This window comes from Cygnus olor, chromosome 1 (assembly GCF_009769625.2).
Source record: "Cygnus olor isolate bCygOlo1 chromosome 1, bCygOlo1.pri.v2, whole genome shotgun sequence".
NCBI lineage: Eukaryota > Metazoa > Chordata > Aves > Anseriformes > Anatidae > Cygnus > Cygnus olor.
Genome location: NC_049169.1, coordinates 11,335,815 through 11,345,907, shown reverse-complemented (window position 1 = coordinate 11,345,907; position 10,093 = coordinate 11,335,815).

Genomic DNA, 10,093 nt, shown 5'->3' with positions numbered 1-10,093 from the left:
GAAAATGAGACAAGAATACTCCCTCAGCACATTCTTTTTCCAGCTTTTCCACAAGAAAATAAATAGGAAAAGGAAACTTTTCACAGAGAATTTTTTTCTCAATATGTACTTCACCTAGTGCTACATTGCCTTTACGTAAATTCTTAAAACTAATCCGTTATGACTCAAGCAAACACTGAAGAGTTTTTAAGAAGCCTTCAACAAATTCCAATAACATCAGAACATAACTGTGTTTTTATGTTGTACAAATCTACTTTGTGTGAGATAGTGTCACACATTTACTGCATATCTGTGAGACATCCTTTCAAATGAAGAAAAGCCTTGAATTTAACAACCTGGTTACATTTGAAAGGAGTTACCACAGAAAAAGAACTTTTACCAAGAGTATTTTCTATCATATTTCAAACTCTTTCTCTGTGCATTCAAAGAACAATTCTGATATGCCAAAAAAAAAAAAAATCTTTTAAAGTGCAAATGAATATTTGTAAGCCACCTCAAACAACCTCAGGACTCGCTCCTACTTATCTTCTTATTTGGGTAATGACTGGTTAAAATACTTTTGAATAATGAGGACATTATCAAAAATCAAGTCTATTCACATAAGATGCATAAGAAGAAAAAGGGGCTCAAGTTGTTGAATAGATCTTCCATTCTGAATAGTCTGTCAGGCTGTATTTACATCTTAGAGAGGATGTTGATTTCCTAGTTGGTTTTAAAATACATATTCACTTTGTAAATATTTAAAGATGTTAATTTTCTTCTTCTGTGGTAGAAACTAATTTTGGGCAATAATCTTTTGAAAGCATCTTTCTTAGTGAAGAGGTATTCTGGTCCTATCTGCTGACTACTTCACACCTTGTTTTGTGGTTTGCACAGGTGCAAGGTGATGTAAATTGCAATCAAAAGAGAATGATTTATTTTTTAATTTTATTTTTATGTTCTCTTTGCATAATTGCAATAAGTGAAAAGCATTATTTCCTTATATCGGGTGAGTAGATTCTTATGACAGAGGAGCACAGAATTTGTGCACAGATCAGCAGCTGTACACAGTAAGCAGATGTCCCTCTGCACACAGTCCAAATAGAAGTAATTTTTATATGGGATGTGCAAACCTGAGGGAAAGAAAAGAACAAAAAGTTTGATTTGTTTTTACTACATAAGTTCCTCCTGGAGCAATATATCTTCTTCATTAATAATATTTATAATAAACAGCCAGAAATAACATTGAAGGGAATTCAGATTAAAAAGGTTTACTTTCTGCAAAAAAAAAAAATTACAGGCAAAACATCTTGTTATCATCACACATGCTAAAAAAGTAATAAATAAAGTATGTTTTACTAGCACTTACAGACATAAAAAGTGCATCAAGAAAAATAACCATATATATATTATTAATTTTTATTTTCAAAAGAAATTAAAATCCTTTGATATTTAATGTTTACAGAAACAAACAAACAAAAAAATGTTCCATTCTTACAATACTGTTTCAGGTCCCTGTTATTTAGAATCTACATTTGCTTTAGAAATTTCTCCCTGAGGAGGAAACAAAATCTTCCAACCTATTAAAATTAGTGCACTAGATCAGGAAAGCTGTATTCTATAGCAAATATATGAAAGTGTTTTCTCATTCCTCATATCTGCCTAAACTATAGATTATATCAGAGCATCAGAAAAATTAGGTTGTTATCTGCTGGGGAGAGGGGAGTTTCGATGAAATAAATTATACTATATATTATAACATAGCATGATATCATAGTATCATATCATATTATATCATATTAAAATATATAATATATAATTCATATCATAAAGGAGTGCAATGGTTATGTTGCAAATTACATTCATGTTAGTGCAGCGTTACTCATTTGCAGTCACTAGAACTGTCTCTTGTCAACACTTTTGGCACCTGAGAAGTGAATTGAACTAGATCCCAGAATCACAGCATGACTTAGGTTTGCAGGGATTTCATCTTATTCAGCCCTCTCTCAAAGCAGGACCAACTCTGAAGTCAAATCCAACCTCCAAGTGAGGTGACATCACTCCATATTCTGTCAAGTCTTGAAAATCTCTGAAGTCTGTGACTGCCATTTCTGAGCAGCCTGCTCCTCAGCATTGTCTCTTTCACAGCAGTGTTTTAACTCATGTCTAAGTGGAGTTTCCTGACATCATCATTGGCCTGTCCTTTCCTTGATCACCTCCTGTCCTTTCACTGTGCTATTGAGAGGCAAATTTGCCTGTCTTCAAAACTCCCATCTATGTAGTAAGGTCTGCTGCTTTAGCCTTCTTCATCTCTTCCATTTTCTAGTTCTGTTTGCTGTCCCTGAGTGGGCATGGAGCAGGGGAGGAGGAGCGAACATAGTTGCTCAATTTGTGCACAAGAGGATGGTTGCAGCAGGGTTAAACTTTCCAAAAATCATTTTTAATTGGAAAATTTAAGAATCAGTTTTGGTTTCAAGAACTGTTTGTACCAGATGAAACTGTTTCAGCACATCCCTGATCTGAGCAATGATATGTATTTGAATTTGTAATTGAGGGCTGTGATTTATAGAGAAAGTGTGTATGAGTAGTCTATGAATGAATACCTCACTGGCAGCCTGACCAACTTTGTGTAAGGGAAGTGAACTAATGAATATGTACCATGTGTTTAGCTTGTGTAAGTGGAGGCAATCCTCACTGACTTCAGAGAAGCCATCCTTGTTTACACCAGCTAGGAGCTAGCCTTGTGCATATAATCTGCAGCTGAATAAATGCAGATGTTAGCATTATACAAAGCTTACAGAGTTTCAGGTTACTTCTGTTAAACGAGGCATCTAGCCCACAAGTTCAGATTTGGCAGCATTGAACTGCACTGCTGTCTGAGAAGAGACATAGGTTTGGAAGTGAACATGGCATTCTAAGCCTTTGGAAAACATAAAATAAAAATGCTCATATATCTTAACTGTACAAGAAGTCTTGCAAAGCAGAGAAAATCAGAAAACGAAAAGAAAAAAAAAAAAAAGGAAATCTGGAATGTGGAATCTGAAACACTGGAGTGAAATATGACAGGATAATTTTAATACCTGCAACTTCACACCCTATCTATCTGCCTTTTCCAAAACACACACAAATAAATGTATGTGTCTATGATATGTCTATGTATCTACAGCATAGGCATCTTTAGGATGCACTTGTCTACCAAAACCATTTTTTTTTTTCTTCAGGTTTCTTCAGTATATTTACACCCATCACAGAAAATACTGGGCTTCCTGCAAATATTGACATTATCTAATGAGAGAAGCCCGTGATAAAATCATGATTTTTGATCAGGATCTCCAGCAGTTTCCCTGAAGTCCATGGGCGGGCTCACATAATGAAGTGTTACCCAGCAGGGAAAGAGTTGCAAGAACCAAACTTTTAGTTACTTAACAGCACTGGTAAGATTTTAAAGCCCAGGAGGGTGTGCTAATTAGGCATGAGGGAAATAGCTGTCGTGATGATGTATTTCAGTTCATTAGGAGAATATACAGTGTATTAAACTTGGCTGACTTTTTCATCAGTGTTTGCAAACAAATCTCCTGGGATAAACTGAAAATGCATGATACTGCTGACAACAATCTTACCAGGCAAATGTATTTTGATACAAACTAACACATACAAAAGTTGCTGTAGCTACCTCTGTACTGTAGCACCCACCAATGGTTTCTCATTTCCATGCCAAGGAAAGCTGGGCACTTGACACAGAAGGCAGATCGCGTCTGCCTGCCTATGTGCCAGCTGGAATGACTGATGTATCCAGATCCCAGGACTTGCTGTAACATCAGGAGACATGTACGTGAAGTTGCAGCCAGTATCTTTACCATCACATATATGCTGATCAGTATAGTATCATTTCTGAAAGATTGTATGACTCATTCTCTGCCATTTATTTGCCATTTCTCATGTTTATTTATCAGGAATATCTCTATATACAATCAACTCAATCATAAAGCTCATATAGAATCAAAAACCAGTTTTGTTTTAATGAATTGGAAGATTGAAATTGTAGTCGTGGTTTTATTTCTGCATATAGTGATTAAATAAAGGTCAACTCAGAGAAATCTTAAGGCCTGTGTCCTGCAGTCAGTTAGAGTAGCTTTGCAAAGTGAATCCTTCTGAACTTATATGAATGTACCGACATTATTTTTTTCTCTCTTTCCTTTCTTTCTTTCTTTCTTTTTCTTTCTTTCTTTCTTTCTTTCTTTCTTTCTTTCTTTCTTTCTTTCTTTCTTTCTTTCTTTCTCTTTCTTTCTTTCTTTCTTTCTTTCTTTCTCTTTCTTTCTTTCTTTCTTTCTTTCTTTCTTTCTTTCTTTCTTTCTTTCTTTTTCTCTTTCTTTTTCTTTCCTTCCTTCCTTCCTTTCTTCCTTCCTTCCTTCCTTCCTTCCTTCCTTCCTTCCTTCCTTCCTTCCTTTTTTCCTCTTTCCTTTTCCTTTTTTTCTTTCTTTTCTTCTTTCTTTCTTTTTTTTTTTTTTCTTTTCTTTCTTTCTCTCTCTCTCTCTCTCTCCTCCTCTCTTCTCTCCTTTCCCTTCCTCTTTCTTTCTCTTCTTTCCTTTCTCTTTCCTCTCTTCTTTCTTTCTTCCTTCTTCCTTCTTCTTCTTTTTCCCCTTTTCCTTCTTTCTTTCTTTCTCTTTCTTTTTTTCTTTTCTTTCTTTCTCTCTCTCTCTTTCTCTCTCTCTCTTTCTCTCTTTCTCTCTTTCTTTCTTTCCTTCCTTCCTTCCTTCCTTCTTTCCTTCTTTCCTTCTTTCCTTCTTTCTCTTTCTTTCTCTTTCTTTCTTTCTTTCTTTCTTTCTTTCTTTCTTTCTTTCTTTCTTTCTTTTTTTGAGAGAGAGAGAGAAAATAATTATTTTGCATTGCAAGAGACCTTGACAGTGACATTTTAACACAAATTGGGGGGGGGGAGGAAATATGTCTTAAGCAGTCAGCAATTTTTTCCACAATGTCATGTGCTTCTCTTCCTGCCCTCTCCTCCATTTCCTGTATGGTTTGCTGAAGCATTTTCACACTGGAATGGATTCACTGGGTTGGCTGGATTTACTAATGAAGATAAAGACAACCAGATCTGCAAAGAATTTTATGGTTTCTCCCTCTACTTTTCCCGCTAATAGGAGTTCATTTCCAGCCTAAGTTACAGAGTTACAGACAGATCTGAATGCCAAGCAGGGACATGCTGTATTAATTCCTATTCTTAAATAATTGCTCTGTGTCTTTGACTTGGTTGCCTTGACTGTAGCTTCCTGTGCTGGTAGCCAGAACACCACACAATTGCTGTAAATCCCTCTCTTTGATCTTCGGCTCACACTACACCTTATTCTGGCTTTTCATCTAAAGGTAGCTGTCCAACCTGGCATCCTTGCTCTTTCTTACAACATTTTAAAAGCAGTCACTCACAACTTACATGCTGGCTTTTACAAGGAACGTCAATTACTCTTTGCAGCAAATTTATTTTAATAGTGCTGTGAACCTTTTCCTCCTTCATCTACATTTTGCCTGTTCACATTTCATATTCTCAGGACTACATTCTCTGTCCCTGAATAAAAGTCTTTACACTGTGTATTATAATAGTTATACAATTATTTCTAAAAGTAGAAAGGGTGTCACTGATCTTCCTTTAAACTCTCAAGTGTCCATCCTGAGTTCCTTTAAAAGCAAAGTGAATCAATACGATCTAATGAAGAGTGATAACATTGCATACACTATACACAGGAACAGGAATCACTGCCAAATGCTCTTGTTGGGGCTTTGGAGGAGCAATGTCAAGAGATGCTAAAAGCAAGCTGGTGAAATATTCAGATATCCATTTGGGGTATTATCTTCATTCTCTCTTACAGCATTGAGCAAGCGTTTACCCTTTCTCCTCAATTCTGATTCATAAGAAAGAACAAGACCAATGTCTCTGGAAAACAGCATAAAATTATGCATTCGTTATCTAAAAAATAAGTGAATACCAAATGGAAGGCACTGTCACTGTGGCTGCTATTTGGTGCAATGTAATGTTGAGTTCAAATACAGTGTTTCAGTGGTGGGTGAGATAGTTTCTGGAATAAGAACATTTTTTAACTAACACAGAAACCAGCATGTGCAGTGCATACAAAGCCATTGATATTACCAGAGTGGTTCTGCAACACCCAGAAAATTAGTCACAGCAAAACATCCTGTGCCTCCTTAATGTAACAGTATGGCTGTTTTACTACAGTTTTTAGCACAAATTTGAAACTTTTAGATTAAATTCCTAAGCCTTTGTCACATTTTTTGACTAAGCTTTTGATTCAACAGACAGTGAACCTGCAATAATTTCAGAATACTGAAGGTAATGTTGTTTATCTCAGATGTCTCAAAACAAAGAGGTAGAAATTAACCCTTGAGAATTTTTTATAGAAAATACAGCTATAACAGTTTCAACTGAGGATGCCACATAGTTGTAGAGATGCACCATATGCCATTTATAGAAAAGCCTAATGCTGTCTTATCTTCTTCATAATACTACACCTGAAAATATCTAGGCATGGTTACTACAGTATCAGAGCTGCTGTAAATGGTAACTTCTTTTTCAACTGAATGTCTGTCTGACATCACTGAAATCACAGAATCACGGAATCACAGAATTGTAGGGGTTGGAAGGGACCTCGAGAGATCATCGGGTCCAACCCCCCTGCCAAAGCAGGTTCCTTACAGCGGGCTGCCCAGGTAGGCATCCAGACGGGCCTTGAATATCTCCAGAGAAGGAGACTCCACAACCTCCCTGGGCAGCCTGTTCCAGTGCTCCGTCACCTTCACCGTGAAGAAGTTCTTTCGCATGTTGGTGCGGAACTTCCTGTGCTCAATTTTGTGGCCATTACCCCTTGTCCTGTCCCCACAAACCACTGAAAAGAGGTTGGCCAAATCCCTCTGTCTCCCACACTTCAGGTATTTATAAACATAAATACCTGAAATATGACAGCTCAGTTCAACAGTGAAAGCTCTACTGTGTAGCCATATAGTTATTATCGGAAATACTTAGCACATCACTACTTTGAGTAAATTCCCACAGGTTTAAAGGATGCTGAACTGCACCTTTTAGGGTGAGTCCAGAGGAGGGCCGTGAAGATGATCAAAGGGATGGAGCACCCTCCTGTGTAGACAGGCTGAAGGAGTTGTAGTTGTTCAGCCTGGAGAAGAGAAAACTCCAGGTACACCTTTTAGAGACCTACCAGTACTTAAAGGGGGCTTACAGGAAAGCTGGGGAGGGACTCTTTGTCAGGAAGTATAGTGACAGGACAAGGGGGAATGGCTTTAAACTAAAAGAGGGTAGGTTTAGATGAAACATTAGGAAGTTCTTTATTCTGATGGTGATGAGGCACTGGACCAGGTTGTCTAGAGAAGTCGTGGATGTCCCATCCCTGGAAGTGTTCAAGGCCAGGTTGGATGGGGCTTTGAGCAACCTGGTCTAATGGGAGGTGTCCCTTCCCATGGCAGGGGGGTTGCAATTAAATGGTCCCTTCCAAACCAATCCATTCCATGATTCTATGATTCTGTGAACTAATTATTTTCTTCCACGGATACAATATTTCATGGAAATATAAGCAGGGTAGAAAAAAAAAAAAAAAAAGCAAATTATCATGAGAAATTGGTAGGAAAAGGGTAAAAAGAGAGGAAAAAAAAACACACTATAATTTAGTTACTGTATGATTCTATACTTCATAATCTCTGTATTCATAGGCATTAAGGTTTAACAAAGGTATAGAGCAGCTTTCACACAGAAACAACTACTGAGTAGGTTGGACCTCCTCAACCTACAAAAGAGAAAGTTTAGAAAGTGTATGATAAAGAACTGGAAAAAAAAAAAAAAAAAAGAAAAAAGAAAAAAAAAAAGCCATAGAAAGAGGAGATAGGGATCTATTCCTGTTTTTTTTTTTTTTTTTTTTTTTTTTTTTTTTTTTTCCAGTACAAGACAGACCCATGAGGTGGTCTCCCTCTACTATCGTATAGTAGTAGAGAATTTCAAAACAAACAAAAAGTGGACCTCATGGAAAAGGTTTTATGACTGCGGAGTTCTTTGCCAAAGGACGTTGTTTGCAAAGTATTTATATGGGTTTGCAGACAGTTTGGACAAGAGCTTAGAAAATAAATTTGAAAGTAGCTGGAGACAGACAGAGTATTATGGGTGAAATATACATGTTTTCCTTGATCCTCTTTTTCCTTATATGTTCACGTGTGGCCACTTTTGGAGACATTACTGGGTTATACGGACACTTGAACAAGTATGTTTTTTTTTATATGTGATGAAAACTATCCAAAAAGGTGCATCTTGGATTTACTTACCTGCTGTGATGCTTCCATCAGAGAATATGGGTTTTCCAGTTATATGGAGTTTAAAAAAAAAGAAGAGTTGCAAACTGGGAATACAATTTTTTGTTTCAACACATCTAACTAGGGAGTTTTCCACATGGAATGTCTGTAAGAGTATCCCTTTTCTTGCATTTTATTCTGTTGTCTTAAGAGAATCAACTTAATACAGAAGTCTAGTGTAATGTGCCTGGGGATATTGACTCATACAGCAGACAGACATATAGGAGCTCTGAAAATGAAGAATAATAAGTAAGTCTTCTTCAAACTTTGTAATTAAATTGATCTTACTCTCCTCTGGTAGTTTGATGATGACCCATAAAGCTAGATGACACATAAAGATGATCATTTGCCATTATTAAGTACCCCATAATTTATTTAAGGTCTGATCTTGAGAAGTGAAAACACTCCTTTTAACATACGAAGACTTGCAGAATTGCAGGGCTTAGCACTTATCCAAATTGGTGATTAGCAAGCACAGAGGTGTTAGCTCTATGGTGCTTGGCAAATTCCAACTAAATGAAAGTACTGTTTATAATGGTGCCTACATTTTCCCTCTGGTTTTATACAGATACACTATTTTTCAAGTCTCCTCCCAGAAAAGTAATGTGCTGACTAAGAATGATTCATGCTTCACACCCTTTATGTGGATGCATTCCAATAAAACAGAAATCCTGAGAATGACTGCAATTCTGCAGAAATGAGCTATACCAGATAACTATCAAGTGTAATGCACTAGCTTTGTATAAGGGATCCAGACATAAAGTAATTTTTTCTCATGTATCTAATATACAGACAGATAAACAGACTCCACTGAATGGCTAAAATCATAGCCTATGACAAGATACTGGATATTTTGAGTATAGAAGAGTAAGAACAATGTTTTCTTAGAGCTCATAAAATGCTTCATGAGTTTCAGGGAGGAAATGTTGGAAATAAGAGCACTTCTGAAGGAGAAGGGATCCTCACAGGAAAAATGAAGATCGCTTATTGAACTTTCCAACATTTCAAGGAGAAAATAAATCACACTTCCCCTGCCCCAGCCCCCCACCCCCCCCCCCCCCCCCCCCCCCCCCGAGTACTGGCAGATTTTTCCTATATGCTGATAAAAGGATACATAAATTTTGCAGATGATGGGATGTATCTCCTATGTTGGCAGCTCTTAGCATCTTGACTGTAGACAGTGCAGTCAGCAAATTCAATAGGATGATGTCAGTTTACCCCTGATGAGGTCTGGGTATGATTTTTGGAGCCTTTGTAATCTGTCTGGACCATAGACACAACCATATAGTTCACATGACATCTGGATAACTTAAAAAGCTCTTCTGGATAAAACCCTGCCTTGATACACTAAAATGTTAGGAGATGGAGGGAGTTCTTAAAAAAAGAGTACCCTTGTTTAGAAGCCATCCCAGGAATCCTTTGGCTACTGTAATATGATTTAAGATCTCTTAGCAGACCCAGATATGGGCCTCATCATTGCATCAAAGACAGTGGGATGGATGTGGATTTCTGCTGGTGCAGGACAAGAGGGCTTGCCCAATGTGGGCCATGAGAGCAGCCTGCTCTCCATCTTTCCTGTCTGACTGACTCAGCGCTTGTTTCCATGGCAGTCCGAGCTTGAATGCAAGGAATGCTGGGGTGTGAACAAAAAGGAGCGGTTTTGCATTACCCTGTTACTCCACTGCTGTGACTAGCACTTGCATTCCTCACTTCTGTGAATTGACAGCCAGTATTGATATAGATTTGGACTTTC